Source organism: Mus musculus, chromosome 14 (assembly GCF_000001635.26).
Source record: "Mus musculus strain C57BL/6J chromosome 14, GRCm38.p6 C57BL/6J".
Classification (NCBI taxonomy): Eukaryota; Metazoa; Chordata; class Mammalia; order Rodentia; family Muridae; genus Mus; species Mus musculus.
In genome coordinates this window covers 7,338,725-7,366,484 of record NC_000080.6, presented here as the reverse complement: position 1 = coordinate 7,366,484, position 27,760 = coordinate 7,338,725, and positions in this window count along the sequence as shown.

Here is a 27,760-nt window from a genome sequence, read left to right as displayed (position 1 = left end):
AATGGACAAATTTCTGGACAGATACCAGGTACCAAAGTTAAATCAGGATCAAGTTAACGATCTAAACAGTTCCATATCCCCTAAAGAAATATAAGCAGTTATTAATAGTCTCCCAGCCAAAAAAAGCCCAGGACCAGACGGGTTTAGTGCAGAGTTCTATCAGACCTTCAAAGAAGATCTAATTCCAGTTCTGCACAAACTATTTCACAAAATAGAAGTAGAAGGTACTCTACCCAACTCATTTTATGAAGCCACAATTACTCTGATACCTAAACCACAGAAAGATCCAACAAAGATAGAGAACTTCAGACCAATTTCTCTTACTAATATTGATGCAAAAATACTCAATAAAATTCTCGCTAACCGAATCCAAGAACACATTAAAGCAATCATCCATCCCCCTGAGTCTTATATTTGCTGTGAGTACAGCATCATGGTACAACCCGCAACATCCTTATTGCTCAACTTTGCAATTTAGGAAGACAGATATTGCAGAAGTCATGGCTATGAGGCTACAATGTAGTAATGTACAGTCCAGGATGACCTTTGCTCTATGATGCCCACTTAAATTGTCTGGTTGTATTTGAGAACAGGACCATGTGCAAGATAATGTTTTGAAGATAGGACAGCAAGTTTACCATTTATATTTGCCCTGTAGTTGATCCCCTATGTTTGAAAGAATAGGGAGTGTTCCTTATAAAAGATAGCATTGTAAACCAGAGATTTTGTGAAGCACATGGATATATATATATATATGTGTGTGTGTGTGTATATATATATATATATATATATATATATATATATATATATATATATACATACATATATATGTATGTATTTATGTATGGAAAGAATGAAAAGAATGACCACTATCAAGGAATGCACCATTAGCAAATATCATCCAGATTTTATACAATTAAACGTATAGGAGAAAGATATTTGCCTCTGTGATACAGGAAATCCCTGGGAAATTGGAGTATATATCATATGAATTGACTCAGGTGGCATATTTATTGTTGAGAAAAATCTACTACATCCACAGTCCCTAGAGATTTGGGTGCTAACAAAATCTCTTAAGCATGTCAGAGTCCTAACCAACGTTCCCCCTCAAAAGCACATGACATCTAATGAAGCAGTTAGAATTCTCCAGCTTTGGAAGGAGAGGTTTCCAAAGGGGATTCCACGGGTCGATGAGAGGCTCCAGGAGAGGCACCCCAGAAAAGGACCAAGTTGGGGAGAACTAGTTAGCAGGTAGATCATGGAAGTTGCTAGTGACATCATCAGTAATGCCTTCCTTGGAGAATCTCTTGTATCTAGGAGAGAACTAGAATCTTCTGTGTTGTCACCTGTGTTGTGGTGACAGCAACTGCCTGTGGTTCATCACTTCTGTTTGCTCTGGGATCACCAGCAGGAATGTTTTCCTGGCTGCTCAGGCTATGTCAGAAAGAGAATGGCGATGAAGGAGACACCAGACCAACAAAGAAGGAAGAGGGAATTCTTTCTCATGAAAAAGGAAGAAGGAAATCATTCTGGAGAAGGCACAGTGAGTCCTGGGCAGAGTTGGGGATCTTCCTGGTAGAGGTAGGCTTGAGCTGGGCCTTCCAGGAGTAGGTCTTACAAGATGAAGCCTTGGACTTTGCCAATGTCAAAGAGTCAAGAATTTCTGATGATTAGTTTGACAGAGCCAGGAATTGACAAACCTGCAGCTACTTTTCTGGGAGCTATTTAATTTCAATTTGAGTGGCAAAGAATGCCAGGAGTGGACACTATGGGAATATCAGTGTGTTATTCCTTTCATGGAAGGGAGTTGAAACACTTCATCTTCCAGATTACTGTAGGTAACTTGAGTCTCTGATGAAAAGAACAGAGAAGGATGCTTCCCTGGTCATGTCATGTGGTGAGGACTCAGACACTTTGGATTTGAAGACACTCGATTAATTAGAGCTTGATAGTGCTAAGCACTATGAATTTCAGGATTTCCCTGCATCACATCTGATATGACCTGACAATGTTCCCCATATCTTTATGTTTGAGGCAGCTTATAGATTTCAGGGCAAAGGGTCCTGTAATAGGGAGTGTCGCATATGTCTGACAATGGTGGTTAGGAAGAGGAACATAGCTTAGCAAACCAGCTAGAAGATAGCTTTGCTGCTCTTTTATGGATTCACCCTGTCTTTACCTTTTCTCTCCCTCAGTCTTCTTCTTGGGACTCAGAATGGTCTCCCCTCTCCTGGGCCATCAAGTATGCAAATTCATTTGTGTTTATCTATCTGCAGGGTCTGCCAGAAATACTTCAACCCAAAATTCCAACATCACTAAACAGATATCAAATATAAATAAAGTTAGAGAATTGAAATTGGATATGAGGAAGATCAGCAATGACATGGAGGAAATGTGTGGAATCCTGAACGTTTACATGTATGAGAATTTGAACTACAGGTAGGAATTATGCCCAGTACCCTGTTGCCTGTATTGTGCCATCTGTTAACCTAATTTCCTTCCATGAATGGAGTGTGTCATCTCCCTTCATTCAATTAAGTTGCCCTGACAGGTGTTTAATTGTTGGATAAACAAGGTGCTGTGTGTTTATTATCATCTTCTTTTGTACTTGACCTTGGGGTGCTTGCAATCTGATTGTTGCTGTCAACAGCTAGAAGGACCTGCTCACACTTGCTGCCTCTCAGTGTGTGAATGCAATGCCTGCAGGCTATCACACCTTTACTCTGATATTGTTCATCATATTCTGAGCGATGGCACCTCTCTGGATTTATTGGCATTCTAATTGTGTCTATGTGTGTGAACTTAGCTGTGTGTGTTTTGTTCAGGACTGAGGCTCTGGGACCTTTGATGGTGTCTGAGGATTTGTGTGATGCACAGTTTGCAGGTCCTGTTGGTGTGAGTCCATAGAGGTCCAAAGTGATCACCAGGGAAGTTTGCTCCTGGTGTTTCCTGGTTGTCACACAGGAATCTTCTGGGGGAGGAGGTGTGATAAAGCCTTTCACCTGTAAATAATAGTTGTGTCCTCTGGGAATTCACATAACAACAGGAACCAAGGAATGAGAATCCCTGCCTTAAAAATAAGAGGAAAGTCATTACAGATACCTATAGGACCCTTGACTGTGGCACAGTGTATTGGAAAATTGTCATAGAAGTAATCTATTCCTTCATGCTTGCCCAGGAAGCTCTTGAAGGTCAGCTAGCTCCATTAGGTCTCCTTGCTCTGCTGTCCTCTGCCCAGGATAGTAAGTTTAATTAGCACCAAGGGGACCCAGTTTTAAGGAACTAGGATGTGGCATGCAATTGGCTTGGGTAGTCCATGATACAGCCTGTTTGCACATGATTATTGAATCCTCAATTCAGCACATTATTTGCTTCTTGGGCCATGACCTAACACAGGATGAACACTGAATTCAACATCATTAAATCACAACATGAGAAGACAATGTTGGATATGGATAAAATGACCCAGTCCATAATTGCTTCCATGAAGTTCTCCGAGGAACTGTTAAAAGATAACTATTCCTACAGGTGAGTCAGTGACACAACTGAGACCCCCAGAACTAGGCAGGAAATGCTTCTGTCCTTTTAGGACTTTGAAAAAACGCAAGGGCTCTGGTTCTATGTTATCTTTTTTTTATTTAGGAAACCTGCCCTGAGGCAAGGGTCTTGGATTTGTACCTCTTGGACTCAGTTGTCCTAAGTGTGAAAAGTGTCCAAGACCCTCCAATCTTTATTCTTCCAAATTCAAGAACCTCTACATAAAAACTTTTCCACCACGCTGGGAATATCCAGGAACCCTGAACCTCTAGGGTTCTGACCACAGATTAAAAGATCTAGGATTCCAGACAAAAATGGAAAGAGTGTACACTTGTTGGGTCAGCTCAACTCTCTCAGAGGAGATAAGCCCTCTCCCTGCTGAAGGTTTTATGGTACCACAGACCTATAATCAACCATGAAGAACATTTCCTCTTCTGTGATGTATAGGGTGCACTCTTGGTGTCAGGGCTTTCAGAAGTTTGTTGAGTCCTGTGGAACATGGGCGGTATCTTGATTTGACCTGCCTCTGTTTGCTGCTGCTATGTATACTGTAGACTCTTCTGGGACTGTCTGGGGTTCAGGGCCCTTGTGGGACCATGGGACTTGTAGTAGTGGCAAGCCAATGGAATCTGGCTGGGAATCACCAATTTTTTTTTTTGTGGATCAGCATCAAGCAGAAACACCACCTCCGTGAGTGCACTCAACTAAAGGAAAAAGTGAGCATATTACCGAATGAGAACAGAAAGGTGCTGTTGGAGTAGGCTGGAATGCAAGTGTCCCGTGGGGAAGAAAAGAGGTTCTGTGAGGAGGCCAGCAAGAACATCTGTGCCTCAAGTGCCAAAGAGCAGCAGGTAGGATGATGTGTATCAGAGGCAGATTGCCCTCATGTCTAACCATAAACATAGACAATCCAATGCAACAGTCCACCAACTTCTCCAGGCACTCACCTATGTCTCCTCCAAGTGTTTGTTTATGTGATCATCTACAGGGCTCTCTGTGGAGGTAGCTTGGTTCAAGAAACTGCATGTTTGGCATGCAAATGTTCCTGCTCTGCTAGAATCAATAAGGGTGATAGGTTGTTTACACATCACAACACTACATGCCTTAAGTTTGAAGGATGCTGTGTTGGAGCCCTTGTTGAGAATAGCAAGAGCTTTGAAGGAAGAAGTAAAGGCCTGTAGCTCATTTGCTTTACAGGGATCTTGTGAGATTCTAGGTAGGAAATAGTTTGCAGGGATGACAGCCTTGTGTAATTGACAAATAAGTGGATTTCATTGCTGTCTTTTGGTGGCTTCTCTATTCCCCCCTTTCCCCTCTATCTCAAAATGGTCTCTGCAGGCTTCATATATCTTGGTTCACACTGAGAGGTCCTGAGTAGCATATTGTCAGTCCCATTTTCTTTGAGTGCTGTTGGAGTGGTCATTCCTGGGCCTGAGAGTCTGGAGTTGTCTGGATGACCAGAGATGACAGAGAGGCTTCTCACAGGCTCAGGTTTGGTGTGAGATTTCTGAGGCTTCATGAAAAAATTTCTTAATATATGCCCCCAATTCTGACCAAGAAGAGTGTTCTCTAGTGATTTTTGTTAGATGTTTTTTTTTTTTCTGTCCCCTGTGACAGGGATTCTCTGTGCAGCACCTGCTGTCCTGGAACTCACTCTGTAGACCAGGCTGTCCTTGAATTCAGAAATCTGCCTGCCTCTGCTTCCCAAGTGCTGGGATTAAAGTAGTGTGCCACTATGACCTGGCTTCTCCAGGGCTTTTTATCCCTCTAAAGTAATCACAGAGTCGTTGGGTCTCCCTTGAAACATCTCCTGTGCATAGTCTGAATTATCTTGGTCCTGAACCATAACAGATACCTCATTATTTTGTGCTCAGTTATGATTTTATGTGAATCAGTCTGTGTGTGCTTCTGTGTGTGTCTGTGTCTGTGACAGTGTGTCTGTGTGTTTCTTTTTGTGTATGCATTGTTTTCGTGACCTGTGTCTCTCTCAGTATGTTGGGAGGCCATTCAGTGACATCTGAGTTGTGCAGTTATTCTCTATATTACTTCTTTGAGCATTGGTCTCTCAATAAAAGTGACATTTCCTGTTTTGTTCTGTCCAGTAGTCTTTGCATCTCCTGTTCACTATCAGGTAGCACCCCCTCTCTCATTTATTTCAACAAATTGATAAACACAGCTATTTTAAAAATAAGTGTTAGATTCCTTCACTTTCCCTGCATAGATTTATCTCCCTGGGAGATTTGGGTTTGTCTTATTGGCTAAACCATGAACATGCATAGAATCCTACCGTGCATCCCTCTGCTAACATGGTTTTTGTAACTATATTGTGGGCATGGCTTTGTTTCAGGATAGATTCCTCTTCATAGTTGGCACAGTGCTGCATTTCATAAATGTCACAGCACGTTATTTCACCAGCTTTCTTCCTACTGATATTGAGGAAGATTTAATATCACATGAACTGTAATAGGTTGAAAAGTTCCTGGGTAGTGACCAAAAGTCACTGTCTTCCTCTGATGCTACCAAGGAACCAGTGTAGTTGTAGGGAAGGCTACTGAGAGAGTCAACATGGGGCTTGCTGGAGGCTTTTCTTAGGAATCTATTTCTTGGGAATTTGGTATTGTGTTGTCCAGGTTATCTGTGCAGAGCTTGTAACTTCCTGGTAGGATCAGAAAGCATCTGCATAAAAAAAATTTTGAAGAGGAGTTAATTACAGATGAGGCCACAAAGACTGCCTGAGTCTAAGAACCTTATACTCATACACATCAGAGGTCCCAGTAGCTGCTCATGCAACAGGAAATGTGCTGGGCGACAGTAATATTTTCATTGATTTGTGTTTGTGTATCTCTATGTGTGTATTGTGTGGTGTGTATGTTTTTGTTCCTTGTGTGTGGTGTGTGTGTTTGTCTGTGTGTGTTTGGACCACGTTTGGCTGAGCTTGTTTATACTAAAGTTGTGTATTAGTGTAATACTAGGTAATTTTGTGTTTGTGATATGGGTGCTTGTATATACAAATGTGTGTGTGTGTGTGTGTGTGTGTGTGTGTGTGTGTGTGTGTGTGTGTGAGTGATTGTGCATGAATGCACCTGTGTGTGTCTCTAGAGGTCAAATTTAATGAGAAATACACTCTGAGGTTTGAGTTTGCACCTATGAAATATCAAATACAGCACTTCAATTATTCTTCATGCTCACCTAACACCCAAGAATAAAAGGACACAAGAATTCTTGTAGGGTCAGATTTTTAACTGACTAGAGACAAAACTATTGATTCTCATTGAAATCTTTAGAGCAAATGTAAGGGATATGGTATATGGAGGTAAGGAGGACATTGCTGTATAAAATCCTTGTGTTTATGACCTTTTTCTGCTCTTGGTGAATTGTGAAGGACCACTGGGAGGTCAGGTGGCTCACTGTGTCTTCTAAGCATTCCAGGTTGTTTTCCTCATTGCCTGCCACCATTACATTTCCTGCTACCTCTGCTCAGTAAAGCTTTGCCTTGTAGTTTGTCTTGGATTTTACTCATTGAGAGATTGAGTTGCTTGGAGCTGAACTTGCATCCAGCAGAATTCCCATAGCTGTGGAGCAAACCAGGCCTGTTTCAGGAGCCCATTGAGGGTCTTGATAATCTAAAGAACTCACACTATCTTATCTGTGTAGATATTCAGCATGACTGTTCTTCAACATCATTTTGTCAGAGTTAAAATCAGCCTCAGTGGGGGTTGGGAGAAATGAGGACATACATTCCAAGAACTCAAAAAGGTCAACAAACTGAAGTGCCCAAGTAAGGACGCCTTATTCCCACCTGGGAGAGAGAAGAAAGCAATCACCAGTGGGAGAAGGAGGGAAGGACCTGGGAGGGAAAGTGACAGGGACAGTGGGGAGTTGGGGAGAGAAGGAAACCTGATCTGGTATTAGGTGAGGTAAAAGAACTGAAGTCCTAAGGGCCAGCAGAAAGAATGTGAACAGGCCTCTGGAGTTCTTAAAGCGAATGTAGAGAGCTGGGTTCCAAAGGACATAGAGTTGTATTGCATTTCCATTAGGTTTTCTGTCATCCCAAAGCAGTTTTGCCCTCTATCTGATGAAGTTTTCCTAATAGTAAGGACAGATAAGCACGGGGGTGGGAGAGAACACTTTCTGCTTTTGGAGGTTCATGGTTCCATTTTGGTGTCAGAGTTTTCAGAAGTGCCTTTCTGGAATTTGTCTGTGTTCTGGATTTGGCCTGCCTTTTAGTGATACTGGCAAGGCTTTTGTGGACTCTAGTCTGGGGCTGTCTGGCTACCTGGGACCTTTCAAGTATGGTGGTACTTGGAGGTGGGGGATGGTAGATGGAAGCTGGCTTGGCTCACCATTTCTTGATGGTGGCTATGCATTCTCCATAGCCATCTCTCAAAAGAGTTGACTCAACTCAAGGGAAAAGTGACCACGGTCAAACAAGAGAATAGAAAACTGTGGAAGGAGTAGGTTGTGCTGCAAGCATCTTGCAAGGAGGTGAAAAGGCTCTGTGAGGAGGCCCGAGAGAAGATCAGTGGCCACTGGACCAAGAATCAGGTAGGCTAAGATACCTTGGGCAGGCTGCTCACATAAGTCACACACACACACACACACACACACACACACACACACACACACACGCACACAGGAAACAGACAAACCTGTAACCATCTACTCAGTCATCCAGCCTCCCACTTACATCCCATCCAATCATTCATTTCTGTCATCATTCACAAGAATATCTCTGGGGTTAGCCTTTTGGGAGAAACTAGGTGATTGACAATCAAATCCACCTGCTCTGCTAGAAGCTGCAATCCATTGAGAGAGACAGGCCAATCACATATCACACATATACTTGCCATTATGGTAGCATGGGTTCTAAGTTGGGAGACACTTAGGGAGCAGCAGGAAGTGTGAAGTTAGGGACCTGTGGCTCTTTTGCCTTTCAGTGGTCATGTGAGAATAACGGCTTGAAGCATCTTGCAATGAGGAGAGCCCTGTGTAAATGCCAAAAGAGTTTTACTTATTGTCATCTTTATCCATCTTGGTCTCTTCACCTTGACCAGATCTTGGTCACTTTGACTTACTCCTGAACAGTAGCCTGTCAGCTCTGTTTTCTGTGGGTGGCATTGTTAATTAGAGTCTGGAGCTTGTTGGGAGCCGCGCCCACATTCGCCGTTACAAGATGGCGCTGACAGCTGTGTTCTAAGTGGTAAACAAATAATCTGCGCATGTGCCAAGGGTATCTTATGACTACTTGTGCTCTGCCTTCCCCGTGACGTCAACTCGGCCGATGGGCTGCAGCCAATCAGGGAGTGACACGTCCGAGGCGAAGGAGAATTCTCCTTAAGAGGGACGGGGTTTCGTTTTCTCTCTCTCTTGCTTCGCTCTCTTGCTTCTCTCTCTTGCTTCTCTCTCTTGCTTCTCTCTCTCTTGCTTCTTGCTCTCTTGCTTCTTGCACTCTGCTCCTGAAGATGTAACAATAAAGCCTTGCCGCAGAAGATTCTGGTCTGTGGTGTTCTTCCTGGCCGGTCGTGAGAATGCGTCTAATAACAATTGGTGCCGAATTCCGGGACGAGAAAAAAAACTCGGGACTGGCGCAAGGAGGATCCCTCATTCCGGAACCAGAACTGCGGATCACGTTTATAAAGGTTCCCGTAACACAGACTGTTGAGAAGGATTCAACTGCCGAATTCAGAACTCATCAGCTGGGGAACGACGGTGATAAAGGTTCCCGTAAAGCAGACTGTTAAGAAGGATTCAACTGTATGAATTCAGAACTTTTCAGCTGGGGAACGAGAGTACCAGTGAGTACAGCTTCACGAGGTAAGCCTGGCCTTGAACTTTCTAACGAAATTCAAGACAGTCTATCAGAAGTAAAGTGGAATATGTTTGGCCTTGAATTTTTTCTGGTGTTAGGAGCCCTTTTGTTCCTTTTCACATGTTATCAAGTGATTAAGATAGGGCTGAAAATTCTAGAGGAAATTCAGGACAAGCTATCAGAAGTAAAGCGGGGAGAGAGAGTAGGAACAAAGAGGAAATATGGTACACAAAATAAGTATACAGGCCTTTCCAAGGGTCTTGAACCCGAGGAAAAGTTAAGGTTAGGTAGGAATACCTGGAGAGAGATTAGAAGAAAAAGAGGAAAAAGGGAAAAGAAGAAAGATCAATTAGCGGAGGTCTCTAGGAGATACTCGTCACTAGATGAGCTCAGGGAGCCAGCTCTTAGTAGCTCTGAAGCAGGTGAAGAATCCTCCTCTGAGGAAACAGACTGGGAGGAAGAAGCAGCCCATTACCAGCCAGCTAATTGGTCAAGAAAAAAGCCAAAAGCGGCTGGCGAAGGCCAGTTTGCTGATTGGCCTCAGGGCAGTCGGCTTCAAGGTCCGCCCTATGCGGAGTCCCCGCCCTGCGTAGTGCGTCAGCAATGCGCAGAGAGGCAGTGCGCAGAGAGGCAGTGCGCAGACTCATTCATTCCCAGAGAGGAACAAAGGAAAATACAACAGGCATTTCCGGTCTTTGAAGGAGCCGAGGGTGGGCGTGTCCACGCTCCGGTAGAATACTTACAAATTAAGGAAATTGCCGAGTCGGTTCGTAAATATGGAATCAATGCTAATTTTACCTTGGTGCAGTTAGACAGGCTTGCCGGCATGGCACTAACTCCTGCCGACTGGCAAATGATTGCAAAAGCCGCTCTCCCTAGTATGGGCAAATATGTGAAATGGAGATCTCTGTGGCGAGAGGCTGCACAGGCGCAGGACCGAGCAAACGCTGCTGCTTTAACTCCAGAGCAGAGAGATTGGACTTTTGACTTGTTAACGGGTCAGAGAGCTTATTCTGCTAAACCTGATAAGAGGTATCAATGGAAGGTCTTACCACAGGGAATGTCCAATAGTCCTACTATGTGTCAACTTTATGTACAAGAAGCTCTTTTGCCAGTGAGGGAACAATTCCCCTCTTTAATTTTGCTCCTTTACATGGATGACATCCTCCTGTGCCATAAAGACCTTACCATGCTACAAAAGGCATATCCTTTTCTACTTAAAACTTTAAGTCAGTGGGGTTTACAGATAGCCACAGAAAAGGTCCAAATTTCTGATACAGGACAATTCTTGGGCTCTGTGGTGTCCCCAGATAAGATTGTGCCCCAAAAGGTAGAGATAAGAAGAGATCACCTCCATACCTTAAATGATTTTCAAAAGCTGTTGGGAGATATTAATTGGCTCAGACCTTTTTTAAAGATTCCTTCCGCTGAGTTAAGGCCTTTGTTTAGTATTTTAGAAGGAGATCCTCATATCTCCTCCCCTAGGGCTCTTACTCTAGCTGCTAACCAGGCCTTACAAAAAGTGGAAAAGGCCTTACAGAATGCACAATTACAACGTATTGAGGATTCGCAGCCTTTCAGTTTGTGTGTCTTTAAGACAGCACAATTGCCAACTGCAGTTTTGTGGCAGAATGGGCCATTGTTGTGGATCCATCCAAACGTATCCCCAGCTAAAATAATAGATTGGTATCCTGATGCAATTGCACAGCTTGCCCTTAAAGGTCTAAAAGCAGCAATCACCCACTTTGGGCAAAGTCCATATCTTTTAATTGTACCTTATACCGCTGCACAGGTTCAAACCGCATCTAATGATTGGGCAGTTTTAGTTACCTCCTTTTCAGGAAAAATAGATAACCATTATCCAAAACATCCAATCTTACAGTTTGCCCAAAATCAATCTGTTGTGTTTCCACAAGTAACAGTAAGAAACCCACTTAAAAATGGGATTGTGGTATATACTGATGGATCAAAAACTGGCATAGGTGCCTATGTGGCTAATGGTAAAGTGGTATCCAAACAATATAATGAAAATTCACCGCAAGTGGTAGAATGTTTAGTGGTCTTAGAAGTTTTAAAAACCTTTTTAGAACCCCTTAATATTGTGTCAGATTCCTGTTATGTGGTAAATGCAGTAAATCTTTTAGAAGTGGCTGGAGTGATTAAGCCTTCCAGTAGAGTTGCCAATATTTTTCAGCAGATACAATTAGTTTTGTTATCTAGAAGATCTCCTGTTTATATTACTCATGTTAGAGCCCACTCAGGCCTACCTGGCCCCATGGCTCTGGGAAATGATTTGGCAGATAAGGCCACTAAAGTGGTGGCTGCTGCCCTATCATCCCCGGTAGAGGCTGCAAGAAATTTTCATAACAATTTTCATGTGACGGCTGAAACATTACGCAGTCGTTTCTCCTTGACAAGAAAAGAAGCCCGTGACATTGTTACTCAATGTCAAAGCTGCTGTGAGTTCTTGCCAGTTCCTCATGTGGGAATTAACCCACGCGGTATTCGACCTCTACAGGTCTGGCAAATGGATGTTACACATGTTTCTTCCTTTGGAAAACTTCAATATCTCCATGTGTCCATTGACACATGTTCTGGCATCATGTTTGCTTCTCCGTTAACCGGAGAAAAAGCCTCACATGTGATTCAACATTGTCTTGAGGCATGGAGTGCTTGGGGGAAACCCAGACTCCTTAAGACTGATAATGGACCAGCTTATACGTCTCAAAAATTCCAGCAGTTCTGCCGTCAGATGGACGTAACCCACCTGACTGGACTTCCATACAACCCTCAAGGACAGGGTATTGTTGAGCGTGCGCATCGCACCCTCAAAACCTATCTTATAAAACAGAAGAGGGGAACTTTTGAGGAGACTGTACCCCGAGCACCAAGAGTGTCGGTGTCTTTGGCACTCTTTACACTCAATTTTTTAAATATTGATGCTCATGGCCATACTGCGGCTGAACGTCATTGTTCAGAGCCAGATAGGCCCAATGAGATGGTTATATGGAAAAATGTCCTTGATAATAAATGGTATGGCCCGGATCCTATTTTGATAAGATCCAGGGGAGCTATCTGTGTTTTCCCACAGAATGAAGACAACCCATTTTGGTTACCAGAAAGACTCACCCGAAAAATCCAGACTGACCAAGGGAATACTAATGTCCCTCGTCTTGGTGATGTCCAGGGCGTCAATAATAAAAAGAGAGCAGCGTTGGGGGATAATGTCGACATTTCCACTCCCAATGACGGTGATGTATAATGCTCAAGTATTCTCCTGCTTTTTACCACTAACTGGGAACTGGGTTTAGCCTTAATTCAGACAGCCTTGGCTCTGTCTGGACAGGTCCAGATGACTGACACCATTAACACTTTGTCAGCCTCAGTGACTACAGTCATAGATGAACAGGCCTCAGCTAATGTCAAGATACAGAGAGGTCTCATGCTGGTTAATCAACTCATAGATCTTGTCCAGATACAACTAGATGTATTATGACAAATAACTCAGCAGGGATGTGAACAAAAGTTTCCGGGATTGTGTGTTATTTCCATTCAGTATGTTAAATTTACTAGGACAGCTAATTTGTCAAAAAGTCTTTTTCAGTATATGTTACAGAATTGGATGGCTGAATTTGAACAGATCCCTTCGGGAATTGAGACTTCAGGTCAACTCCACGCGCTTGGACCTGTCGCTGACCAAAGGATTACCCAATTGGATCTCCTCAGCATTTTCTTTCTTTAAAAAATGGGTGGGATTAATATTATTTGGAGATACACTTTGCTGTGGATTAGTGTTGCTTCTTTGATTGGTCTGTAAGCTTAAGGCCTAAACTAGGAGAGACAAGGTGGTTATTGCCCAGGCGCTTGCAGGACTAGAACATGGAGCTCCCCCTGATATATGATATATCTATGCTTAGGCAATAGGTCGCTGGCCACTCAGCTCTTATATCCCATGAGGCTAGACTCATTGCACGGGATAGAGTGAGTGTGCTTCAGCAGCCCGAGAGAGTTGCAAGGCTAAGCACTGCAATGGAAAGGCTCTGCGGCATATATGAGCCTATTCTAGGGAGACATGTCATCTTTCATGAAGGTTCAGTGTCCTAGTTCCCTTCCCCCAGGCAAAACGACACGGGAGCAGGTCAGGGTTGCTCTGGGTAAAAGCCTGTAAGCCTAAGAGCTAATCCTGTACATGGCTCCTTTACCTACACACTGGGGATTTGACCTCTATCTCCACTCTCATTAATATGGGTGGCCTATTTGCTCTTATTAAAAGGATAGGGGGAGATGTTGGGAGCCGCGCCCACATTCGCCGTTACAAGATGGCGCTGACAGCTGTGTTCTAAGTGGTAAACAAATAATCTGCGCATGTGCCAAGGGTATCTTATGACTACTTGTGCTCTGCCTTCCCCGTGACGTCAACTCGGCCGATGGGCTGCAGCCAATCAGGGAGTGACACGTCCGAGGCGAAGGAGAATTCTCCTTAAGAGGGACGGGGTTTCGTTTTCTCTCTCTCTTGCTTCGCTCTCTTGCTTCTCTCTCTTGCTTCTCTCTCTTGCTTCTCTCTCTCTTGCTTCTTGCTCTCTTGCTTCTTGCACTCTGCTCCTGAAGATGTAACAATAAAGCCTTGCCGCAGAAGATTCTGGTCTGTGGTGTTCTTCCTGGCCGGTCGTGAGAATGCGTCTAATAACAGGAGCTGACTGGATAAATATGGTTGTTTTGAAGACTTCTGCCAGGCTTGACACAGTGGGTGGCAATTTTAGACTTCAAGCGAAAAAATTCTCCAGACACCTAAGCCTATTCTGCTCAAGCAGTCCATGCTGCCCTAATTATCATTAGTTCCCATAGGAAAGACAGCAGAATCAGGGATATTACTTGAAACACCTGGTGTTCTTAGTTTATATTTAATTATTCATCCAGTGTGTCTTCCTCATTGTTTTCTGCACACTTATGATTTCTAGGGTGTGTACCTTGTATACATGTCTGTGCAGACATGTGCATACGTGGGTATGTTGGAAACTCAGAAAATATCATCTGATATCCTCCTCTTATGCCTCATTCTCTTGAGCCAAGTTCTCACTGAACCTGACATTTCCTGTTTTGCCTTAGCTATCCGAGCAGAGATCATTAAATCTCCTGTCTCTCACAGATGTAGCCTACAATCTCGTTCAGTCTGATATAGTTGTCCCAAGGTTTAAGTACTCAGAAGGTAGAAAAAGGTGATGGTTTTCTATTCCTTTTGATATCATCATTATTATCGTTTTGGAATCTATGTGTCTTTTAATAATTAACAAAAAACAGTCAATGCTACTATTTAAAATTAAAATGCAGAGCTCTTTCCTCTCATTGCACAGGGAACCCTTCAGAGAATTTCTGCTTTATCTCATTCGCCTCACAACATGAAATCCCCAAGTATATCTCTTTCCTGAAATTTCTGTCGATTATATCATGTGTGTGGCTGTGGCTTAGGAGTGCTTCATTCAGAAAAGCAATGCAAGTGGTGTCACTAGCCTCCAACTGACTGATCTGGGTGCAGTTTTACATTAAGTGCACTGTAATCTGTGGGTGTGTTACTGGAAAATGACTATGGACCATTTTCTTTCTCTGGTGCTATGACCACTTTCTTTCTCTGGTTCCTTCTGTGGAGGAACTAGGTTAGGTTCAGTGAGCAGACTAAGATGGGTCAAGTTGGAATCACTGAGATTTTTTTTTTAGGTCCTCTTCCTTGGAGACTTGGTCTTGTATGGTCAAGCTCAGCTGTGCAGATATTGTCACTTAATTGTAGGTCAATTTATGTCAGTATGGAACATGTTCAGGGAAGTGGAAATGAGGTCTGGTCACGGCAACAGAGCCAGTTGGAGTCTAAGACCAAGTAGGACCCAGTACCTCCTTCTAAGGCAAGAAGAAGATTCTCCCTGACCCCTGGGTTCAGAAGGTGTGTGTGTGTGTGTGCATATGTGTGTGTGTGTATGCGTGTGTGTATGTGTGTGTGTGTGCATGTGTGTGTGCGTGTGTGTGTGTGTGTGTGTGTATGTGTGTGCGCGTGTGTATATGTGTGTGTGTGTGTGTAAAACACTCCATTAAAAACATAATTTTCTATTGAACAGGATGACAACAGACTGCAGGACCCTTTGAAGCAGGAAGATCTCATCACTGAGATCTGATTTAAAATTCTTCCAAAAAACTTTTTGCAATAGAACAGTTTCCATAAAGGAACAAGAAACCATTTTGCAGTCTTGAATATTTTTGTGTGAAATGTTTAAACATAATATGATGTATATAATTTTTTTGATTTTTATACAAACTATCCTTTGAACACAAGTAAAATCAATGGGATACACATTGGTTTGATGTCTTTAATGTTTCCAAGAAGCTGGAATTTTAGATTGGTTTTATTTCTTGATACTACAACTTACTGAATACTAGACACCCCTCCCCCAAAAGACAGTGTTCTGTTGCTGTCCATGCCTCTGTCTCCACAACTGCTGCTCCATTCTGCCTGCTCTGACTGTTTTAGAAGGAAGACAGAAAGAAAAAACCTTAGGAGAAATCACATATCTCCTGAGTGTGGTCTAGCAGAAAGGAACCTCCTCTTCTCTAACAATGGATTAGGAGAATGGAATCTCTCTATGTCTTTTCCATGTATATTGTAAACTTAACAAAAGATGCTTTTATAATAGTGTTGTTGAAAGTTGTAAAGGCTGGGCAGTGGTGGTGCATGCCTTTAATCCCAGCACTTGGGAGGAAGGGGCAGGCAGATTTCTGAGTTCGAGGCCAGCCTGGTTTTCTTTTTTTTTTTTTCCATTTTTATTAGGTATTTAGCTCATTTACATTACCAATGCTATACCAAAAGTCCCCCATACCCACCCACCCCCACTCCCCTACCTGCCCACTCCCCCTTTTCGGCCCTCGCGTTCCCCTGTACTGGGGCATATAAAGTTTGTGTGTCCAATGGGCCTCTCTTTCCAGTGATGGCCGACTAGGCCATCTTTTGATACATATGCAGCTAGAGTCAAGAGCTCCGGGGTACTGGTTAGTTCATAAAGTTGATCCACCTATAGGGTTGCAGATCCCTTTAGCTCCTTGGGTACTTTCTCTAGCTCCTCCTTTGGGAGCCCTGTGATCCATCCATTAGCTGACTGTGAGCATCCACTTCTGTGTTTGCTAGGCCCCGGCATAGTCTCACAAGAGACAGCTACATCTGGGTCCTTTTGATAAAATCTTGCTAGTGTATGCAATGGTGTCAGTGTTTGGATGCTGATTATGGGATGGATCCCTGGATATGGCAGTCTCTACATGGTCCATCCGTTCATCTCAGCTCCAAACTTTGTCTCTGTAACTCCTTCCAAGGGTGTTTTGTTCCCACTACTAAGGAGGGGCATAGTGTCCACACTTCAGTCTTCATTTTTCTTGAGTTTCATGTGTTTATGCAATCCCCATCAAAATTCCAACTCAATTCTTCAACGAATTAGGAGCAATTTGCAAATTCATCTGGAATAACAAAAAACCTAGGATAGCAAAAACTCTTCTCAAGAATAAAAGAACCTCTGGTGGAATCACCATGCCTGACCTAAAGCTTTACTACAGATCAATTGTGGTAAAAAACTGCATGGTACTGGTATAGAGACAGACAAGTAGACCAATGGAATAGAATTGAAGACCCAGAAATGAACCCACACACCTATGGTCACTTGATCTTCGACAAGGGAGCTAAAACCATCCAGTGGAAGAAAGACAGCATTTTCAACAATTGGTGCTGGCACAACTGGTTGTTATCATGTAGAAGAATGCAAATCGATCCATACTTATCTCCTTGTACTAAGGTCAAATCTAAATGGATCAAAGAACTTCACATAAAACCAGAGACACTGAAACTTATAGAGGAGAAAGTGGGGAAAAGCCTTGAAGATATGGGCACAGGGGAAAAATTCCTGAACAGAACAGCAATGGCTTGTGCTGTAAGATCGAGAATTGACAAATGGGACCTAATGAAACTCCAAAGTTTCTGCAAGGCAAAAGACACCGTCAATAAGACAAAAAGACCACCAACAGATTGGGAAAGGATCTTTACCTATCCTAAATCAGATAGGGGACTAATATCCAACATATATAAAGAACTCAAGAAGGTGGACTTCAGAAAATCAAATAACCCCATTAAAAATGGGGCTCAGAACTGAACAAAGAATTCTCACCTGAGGAATACCGAATTGCAGAGAAGCACCTGAAAAAATGCTCAACATCCTTAATCATCAGGGAAATGCAAATCAAAACAACCCTGAGATTCCACCTCACACCAGTCAGAATGGCTAAGATCAAAAATTCAGGTGACAGCAGATGCTGGTGAGGATGTGGAGAAAGAGGAACACTCCTACATTGTTGGTGGGATTGCAAGCTTGTACAACCACTCTGGAAATCCGTCTGGCGGTTCCTCAGAAAATTGGACATAGTACTACCGGAGGATCCAGCAATATCTCTCCTGGGCATAAAATTCTTTTCATTGCTACTTGATAACTGTAATATTTGTACTGCTATACATCATAACACAAATATCTGATATGCAGGATTTTCTGATATGCAACCTCTGTGAAATGGTCCTTTGATTGAAAAATGGAGTCACAACCCACAGGTTGAGAAAAACACATCTACAGGATCCTGAACCTGGCCTGACAATGCTGGGAGAGACTAAGAGTCTCTCTATTCTTAGGAAAACAGTCTAAGGGGCTCAAATCCAACAGTCATAAATCTAGATGCTTTGTAAGAGACAGAAAATCTGGAGCCAGAGCTACAGACTCTCCAGTGCTTGAATGAGCAAATGAAGAGATGAAAATTTCATGACCGTTGTGTTCTGAGCCAATGGGTAGTTACCATTAGGAGTCTGCCTCCTGGGTGAGTACAGAAATGGTCTTAATCAAATCCATGCTAACCATAATTAGTATATGTAAGTCAAAGCATTTATAAATAAAATACAGGTCAGTGGCTCATAATGAACAGCATCCAATATTGACTTCTGTCCTCCACATACATGCATGGGTACCAACAAAAATAATACACATGTAGATATATAGCAAATAAAAATAAAACCCATAGGGCAAATACAGTCAAATGGTTTATGCATTGAACAACAACAACAACACAAAGAAACCAAACAGAGACAAGAAAGTGACAAAGTTACATCCCCCTTCTCCTTCTGCACGGTTACAGTCGCACATGGTCTACTTAATGTTTTGTTGTTAGGTGTAAAGCTGGTGCCTCAGGTTTATTTCCCACTAACTTGGTCTACCTCTCACTTATACCTCTCTATTTTGAAACTCATCTATTCTAGTGTAAACATATAAGGAATAGGTCCTGAAAACCTGATGAAATCTTCTACAGAGAGAAATCAAAAGCCTATAGCATATTCCCTGTACAAGAACCCTAGAACAAGGTAGGTAGGTTACTCTGTAGGGGCAGAGGGGCTGGTGGAGATCAAAAACAGGGACCATGCATGCTAGGCAAGCACTGTACCACTGAGCAACATTCCTAGCAGCATGATGAGGGGTTAGGGAACCAACTCCCCAGGTCAGCATGGGATAGGCATCATGTTTTGGTTATGGCCTACACTGGTGTAGGATAAAAATCAGGAAATGGACAAAAGCCAGCTTTTCTCATTGAACAACTAGATATGCTTCAGTTCTCACCCTGGGAATTTACCAAAATAACCTTCCCCATTACCACATTTTGGTCTCAGTATTGTTTGACAGACAGTAAGCTGCAGGAACCTGACAATCTGGGCCTCCCCTCCCTCACAGTTTGTAGGTCACCAGGACAGACACCAGGATCACATGCCTACTCTCCATGTTCATGCCCTGTTTGACCATTGTGTATTGGATCTCATTGATGATAATCATTCTGGAAATCTTAATGCCAAGAATTTTCTCCAGCTATGGAGAGGTAGGTGTAATAGGAGAATGTACCTCCCAGAAGCTAACCCAGTCCTACTTCTTGCCCTGTCTGGCAAGAACAAAGTAAGCCCTGCTCTGGTACTCAAAACAGATTGTTGTAGAATTGTTGGAGGATGAAAGAACAGCTACCAGGGTACGGAAACAGTACTACGTTTGGCTGAGGGTCCAAATGAAACAGTACCTCATAGCTGTTATTGTAAATGGTATGGGAGTCTTTTACAATATGGGTACCCATGACTGCCTACAGTTTGACACATTCCTTTGAAACTTGTACTTCTCTTTTTTATTTAGCTCATCTAAATGGATGATAGCTCTGTACCCTTCTTGGATACCTGGTACTACCACATGCCTTCAACAAAGAAGGCTAGTTCCAACCTGAGTGCCTCAGAAACCATAACCCTGCAAAATTTGAGTCTTAACCTCCTTCATGCTATTATCAGCCATGGTCAGTACAATGTCTGTGACCCTGAGAAGTACTGTTTGGGATCAGGAGAAAGATGGTTCAGATGATGGTACCCCCGATATAGCTTGAAGAAAGAGCAGAAAGAAGACAACTGGACAGGTTTGCAGTCTCGAGACTGAGTCAAAATATCACCTAGGTATTTTGCTTACAAAGGTGCCTGCCACCAAGACTAGCAAAATGAGTTTGAATTTTGGGACCAAAAAGGCAGAAAGATCCAATTCCCACAACTGTGTATTGACCTCTACTTGAATTATATGCACCAAAGACACTAAAGTATGTGAACTCCTTTGTGCATGTGTGCATGCGTGTGTGTGTGTGTGTGTGTGTGTGTGTGTGTGTGTGTGTGTGTGTGTGCAGAAAAGGAGGCAGAGTTAAAAATGGCAGCGATGGAGTGCATAAGAAGTGCATAAGATCCTCTTCCAGGAACTGTCCCACATAATACCAAATACATGCATCTCTTACTGATCTCTCAGGGATGACCACCACCATGGTTCTCTGTGAATAGACACATGGCAGGACTCACTCAATCTTGGATGTGCAGATGGAGTATGCACAAGAAATCAATATGGAGGTTCCTCAGAAATTTTCACATAGATCTACCTGAAGGCCATGGACCAACCTTAGTGGTGCATGGACTGCTACTTTCAGTTTTCACATGATGGCTTATTACTCAGATTTTCTTATTGGGCTATGACTTTGCTCTTGGTAAGTATTTGGTCTCGCTGATTCTCAATCAGTTCTCTGTTCTTACACATTTTTGAGGTACCTCTAGCCACTGAGGCTTATTTATATCTTCAAATCACTCTAAATTGGGGGACTTCTAATACTTGAGGAATCTGAGTGAAAAAAGCAAAGTAAGTTGAGCCCTTTGGTGTCCAGTGCACACAAATCTATGGGAATCTAGATATGCTAATCCTCTAGAACATTCTTTAGGAAAGCAGCAGTATGCTCTCAGGTCCCTGTGTGACCTCACTTACCTTTGCCAGCTTTGTGGGCTTCTCTACTGTTGGTCTGAGAACAATTGGAAACTCCTGGAATAGATGTCTCATATCTCATTTCCTTTGTCATTTTTAGTATACTAGTGGGAGTATGTTTGATGGAAATATACCCTTAAGAATATTAATAAAACAAGTGCTTCATATGGACCATCAGGATGAAGTACCAAGTTCAAGGGCAGTTCTGCAGGAACTGCTCAAAGCCAGCCAAGTGGAGCAAGAAGAAAGCCAAGCAGAAGTCATTCATTACCAGCACCCTCAGCACCTTTTTCCAGGACAGGGTCACTTAGCTTTGGTAGGAGAAGGGATGACCTGAGATAGCTGCCCCATGTTCCCTCAGAAAAGAAGCGGCCAGCAATATTGCAGAAAGATTACGGGTGTCAGGGGGCAGTAAGCAGAGTGCAAAGTGAATAAGTAAAAAGATATTAATGCAAAAATATCTAATTATTTAGAAAAATGGGACAAAATGTATTGTTCTACTAACTCTAGTGTGTATACACTGGCAATCACTTTAACATCCACAGAGAATAGATGTTGTTAAGTTGGGTGCCTTTTTTATTGACATAAACTATGTACATAGCAAAGATAAATAAAAAAAGAAAGACTTGCATCCCAAAGATCCAATATTCTCCTCAAGTCTAAGTGTTTGTGCTCACCATTACCAGAATTCTAGAGACCTCTGTTCATCCAGGTCTCAGGGCTTATCCAAAATACAACCCTGAGCCAGCTGTGGCAAGTGTTACTGTGTTGTTGGCTGACCTCTGCCTCAGGCTTCAGAGACACTGGAAGGGCAGCCTTGGCCTTCAGGCAGCAGCCATTCCAGGACCTCTGTCAGCTAATGAAGTCTTCCACAGAGGCCTGTCATCTCAAAAATAGAAGCTAGGGTATTCCAAAGATTGTGATGCCACTCTACAGTCACGATAAATTGGTTACGTGAGACCATACAAGTTACGGAGTTTTCTTTTCTTTTCTTTTCTTTTCTTTTCTTTTCTTTTCCTTTTCCATCCTTTCCTTTACTATCCTTTCCCTTCCCTTCCCTTCCCTTCCCTTCCCTTCCCTTCCCTTCCCTTCCCGTCCTTTCCTTTCCTTTCCTTTCCTTTCCTTTCCTTTCCTTTCCTTTCCTTTCCTTTCCTTTCCCTTCCTTTCCTTTCCTTTAATTTCCTTTCCTTTCCTTTCCTTTCCTTTCCTTTCCTTTCCTTTCCTTTTTGTTTCTTTTCTTTGCTGTAAAATATGGCATTTTACAGGTTGGGATGTAGCACCGTTGGTGGAGTGTTTACCTAGCTAGTATATACAAAGCCCTTGTTTCAATCCCTAGCACTGTGTAAGGTAGGTATGGTGTATCGTGTCTGTAATCTCAGAACTCTACAGGTAGACATGTGGGAAGCAGAAATTCATCCTCAGCATACAGTGAGTTTCAAGTTGGCCTGACCCAGAGGAACACAAGAAAAAAAAGCTGATGTCTTCTCTCTCTCATTCTCTCTTTATTTATTTATTAATTTTTTTGTCCTAATTTTTTTTGGTAGAGAGAAGGAAAGAGATGAACATGTATTGAGTTCCCTGGTATCTACCAAATTTGTATATTACTTTTCGGTTAATATTATAATCTTACACGTGTTCGCGCGACCGGCCAGGAAGAACACAACAAACCGGAATCTTCTGCGGCAAAGCTTTATTGCTTACATCTTCAGGAGCCAGAGAGCAAGAGAGCAAGAGCAAGAGCAAGAAAGCAAGAAAAAGAACAAGAACAAGAAAGCAAGAGAGCAAGAGAGAAAAAGAACAAGAACAAGAGCAAGAAAAAGAACAAGAGCAAGAGAAAGAACAAGAACAAGAAAGCAAGAGCAAGAGAGAGAAAAAAAGCAAGAACAAGAGAGAGAAAATGGCAAAACCCCGTCCCTTTTAAGGAGAATTATCCTCCGCCTAGGACGTGTCACTCCCTGATTGACTGCAGCCCATCGGCCCAGTTGTCATCACGAGAAAGGCAGAACACATGGTGGGAAAACTGCCCCTGCACGTGTGCAGATTATGTTTACTACTTAGAACACAGCTGTCAGCGCCATCTTATAATGGCAAATGTGAGGGCGGCTCCCAACATTATAACAAGCATTAAATTGTATTCAGAACCATATTTTGATTACTATCTTTGTGCGCTTTGGATCTCATGACAGTGATAGTTACCTGAGGTGCTTAATTACCATTTATGTGACAGTAAATTATTTAAGTTCACTGTCTCCCTCTACAGCCCAACACTGTGTAGTTTGTATGGTTCACCGAGACAGGGTTTCTCTGTGCAGCACTGGCTGTCCTGGAACTCACTCTGTAGACCCGGCTGGCCTGGAGCTCAGAAATCTGCCTGCCTCTGCCTCCCAAGTGCTGGGATTAAAGTAGTTTGCCACTATTAACCGGCCTCTCTAGTGCTTTTTATTCCTCTAAAATAATCGCAGAGTCGTTGGGTCTCCATCAAAACATCACCTCTGCATAGTCTGAATTATCTTGGTCCTGAATCATAACAGATACCTCATTGTTTTCTGCTCAGTTATGATTTTATGTGAATAAGTCTGTGTATGCTTGTGTGTGTGTGTGTGTGTGTGTGTGTCTGTGACTGTATGTCTGTGTGTTTCTTTTCGTTTATGCATGGTTTTTCCGACCTGTGTCTCTCTCGGTATGTTGGGAGGCCATTCAATGACATCTGAATTGTCCAGTCATTCTCTATATTACTTCTTTGAGCATTGGTCTCTCAATAAACGTGACATTTCCTGTTTTGTTCTGTCCAGTAATCTTTGCATCTTCTGTCCACTATCAGGTAGCTCCCCCTTTCTTATTTATTTCAACAAATTGATAAACAATATAGCTATTTTAAAAATAAGTGTTAGATTTCTTCACTTTTCCTGCATAGAGTTATCTCCCTGGGGGATTTGGGTTTGCAAATCCCCCAGGGAGATAACCGTGCATCCCTCTGCTAACATGGCTTTTGCTAACTATATAGTGGGCATGGCTTTGTTTCAGGATAGATTCCTCCTCATAGTAGGCACAGTGCTGCATTTCATAAATGTCACAGCACGTTATTTCACCAGCTTTCTTCTGACTGATATTGAGGAAGATTTAATATCACATGAACTGTAATAGGTTGAAAAGTTCCTGGGTAGTGACCAAAAGTCACTGTCTTCCTCTGATGCTACCAAGGAACCAGTGTAGTTATAGTGAAGGCTACTAAGAGAGTCAACATGGGGCTTGCTGTGGGCTTTCCTTAGGAATCTATTTCTTGGGAATTTGGTATTGTGTTGTCCAGGTTATCTGTTCAGAGCTTGTAGCTTCCTTGTAGGACCAAAAAGCATCTGCATAAAATTTTTTTTGAAGAGGAGTTAATTACAGATGAGGGCCTCAAAGACTGCCTGAGTCTAAGAACCTTATACACGTACACATCAGAGGTCCTAGTAGGTGCTCATGCAACAGGAAATGTGCTGGGCCACAGTAACTTTTTCATTGATTTGTGTTTGTGTGTCTCTCTGTGTGTATTGTGTGGTATGTATGTTTGTATGTCTAGTGTGTGATGTGTCTGTTAGTCTGTGTATGTTTGGACCACCTTTGGCTGAGCTTGTTTATACTAAAGTTGTGTGTTTGTGTAATACTTGGTAATTTTGTGTTTGTGATATGGGTACTTGTATATACAAATGTGTGTGTGTGTCTGTGATTGTGCATAAATGCAGCTGTGTGTGTCTCTAGTTGCCAAATTTAATGAGAAATGCTCTCTGAGGTTTTAGTTTGCACCTATGAATTATCAAATACAGCAGTCCAATTATTCAGCATGGTCACCTAACACCTAAGAAAAAAGGACAGAAAAATTGTTGTAGGGTCAGATTTTTAACTGACTAGAGACAAAACTATTAATTCTCATTGAAATCTTTAGAGCAAATATAAGGGATATGGTATATGGAGGTAAGGAGGAGGTTGCTGTATAAAATCCATGTGTTTATGTCCCTTTTCTGCTCTTGGTGAATTGTGAAGGACCACTGGAAGGTCAGGTGGCTCACTGTGTCTTCTAAGCATTCCAGGTTGTTTTCCTCATTGCCTGCCACCATTGCATTTCCTGCTACCTCTGCTCAGTAAAGCTTTGCCTTGTACTTTGTCTTGGATTTTACTCATTGAGAGATTGAGTTGCTTGGAGCTGAACTTGCATCCATCAGAATTCCCATAGCTGTGGAGCAAACCAGGCCCATTACAGGAGCCAACTGAGGGTCTTGATAATCTATAGTACTCACACTATCTTATCTGTGTAGCATTTAGCATGACTGTTCTTCAACATCATTTTCTCAGAGTTAAAATCAGCCTCAGTGTGGGTTGGGAGAAATGAGGACCTTCAGACAGTTCTGGTAGTATAAAATTGGTTATGTCTGTTAGAAGCAATGTTCAGAAAGCAGAAGCTATCCTGATGTCCATCTGCTGAAGAATGAAAAGGTCCTGATGGTGCAGCCCTTCCATGAACTCAGTGTTAGATAATCCATGCAAGCATGTCCTTCAACTAGTCAGCCTTATCCTACTCAAAATAGTCCTGGCACAATCACATTCTGGGAAGAAAATAGTTCCTTTGGATCCTAGTTATAGACAGTTCCTATTACTCTGGGCTCATGCCTTTGGACAGCAAGTCAGTCAGGTGATGGAAAAGGGAGATCCTATTTGAAGAAACTGTTTACTTTAGGAAAAGTCTGAAACAGTGAGCATGAACAAGAGGCTGGTCCACCACCAACATGTTACCCTAGGCTGGGAAACAAACCTATTCTACACAGCCTTGGGAACTTGCTGAGCCAGATTGGATAATAGGACAAGAACCCTGATTCCCAGACCGGTTTATGAGTGGAAAGCATATCACTGACTGAGCTGCCTATATGCTATGCCCACTAAGTACCTTTCCCATTCAAGATTTGTTTTTTTATGCCTCCAAAGTGTCCTGGGAGATTTTTATATTTGTATTAACCGGGAAACTAAACAGGTCACTGCAATACAATATGCTTGTATTGCATAAACACTAGTATTATGTGTGTTTGAGGGTGTAACCTACAATAGTCATAGATGTACAGGGGTGTTGTTCTGTTTTTTATGACCATCACTTTTAAGGTTCATTGCTCGGCCTTGGGAATATTTTTATTTAGCAAACTCTTGCAGATTCTAGGACCTATGAAGTACCCATGGGGTTTTGTGTTGTATGGTGTCTCTGGTTATTTGCAGATATAGGGAATGACAAGAGGAACCCTGTGAGGTTCCTGCACTGGAGAAATAATCATAGCCTTCACTTCAGTTCAGGTCATGCTTGAACCTCATAAGGAATCCACATGATTTTGTCTGTTGCACATATCTCTCTTGAACTCACATTCAGACATTGCTACAATGTTATTACTCAATATAAAATACCCGCACAACTGGAGAAATGTAGTTTTTTTTAAAACTCTATTATAATGTATAGTTGACAGTTCAGTTTCTATCAGTTTTTAAAAGGTGAGAAACAATTCCAAGCTCTGGTGCTCTATGACACTTGGGATGCACGTTATGATCTCAGCTGATATGTCATGTTGGTTTGTCCAGCTGAATAAAAATGTTCTGGGAGGGACAGCTGACTTGACAAATGCTTACCAAGACATTTTTTCTTCCTTCCCTAAGTGTGAAACAGTCCAACAGAAACTGGAATGTGGCATAGACCACGACATGATCTCCCTCAAAGATAAGTGCTGGAGGAGGAGCACTGAGTGTACACAGGAAATACACCACTGTTGCCTCTCATCCCTAATAAGCATGGCTGTAATGGGCTGTATTCTCCTCCTTTATTTTGGTTTCTTTGGTATGAACAGGCCTTAATTTCATCTAGCCTCTGGCCCAGGAAGAGTGCACATTTAAAGGGACTCAGAGAAATGCTGAGACACATCAAGAGCTGCTGGGCACACAGGAAGATGCTGAGTGCAAATTTATCTTTTCCTGATGGGTCATCATCAATAATTACATGGAGATCAGTCAACAAAATTGTAAAAACTGGATCCAAGTCTACAACATGTGTTCTGCTTTGACTTGGGAGGCCATATCCTTCAGACCCACATTCCAAAAGGAGAGTGTTGCTTATATTTCTCCTGCAAAGTTTGTTACCTCCAGGAACTGCTTTTCTGCTAAGTTGCCAAGGACAGCCACAGACTGTAGGTCTGTGCTACAAAATGAGCAGACTAAGAATTTTTCTTTGCACAATTTTTGTGTTTTCATTTTGCTTTGACTTTTGATTAGTTTAATTATTTGGTTTTTCTTGTTTTCATTCAAAGTTTTGTTATTTATTGCTTGTTTATTTGTTCTTGTAATTAATTTGATATTTTGATAAGGCTATAACAGTATATATTGACTATCAGCTTTCAGTTACAATTGAGTACATTGCATTTATTCTTATGACTAACGTAGTTTTCTCCAAACTTTCACTCTTAAGAACCTTGTTTTTTCAGGTGTGATCAAGAAATCCCATAGATATCAGACCCAGATGGATCTCTTCATTCTTCATGGGACTTGGGCTACATAGTTTCTTTACAGCCAGACTGAACTACAAAGTCCATCATACATTCAGTGTGGAGAGTGTGTCCAACTCTCTGGATAGGAACTTAATGTTGGAAAACTTACCCATGCTGCATCCTTGTTGTCCAATATTTAGCTACTGTGAAAATCCTGTGGATGATGATGTTGAACACATTAATGGCAAATACATCAGTATTTCTGTAATAGCTCTCATTAAATCAAAGCATAATCTAAGGGAATAATAAGCTGTCAGAAAACACAGCAGTGTATGCTTCTGCTTTCTTTCAAATATACAATCACTGGAAACTGCAAGTAGAGATAATAAATTCCACAATCTTTTTGGGGATACGTTTCTGTGGGGGTCCTTCAACATTCATTTTATTACTTTATGATTCACTTGTGTTTGCCAAAAAACATCATAAAAACGATGAAGATTGTAATTAGGTATCATCCTATAAAGTCCTAACAAATGCCATTTTTATTT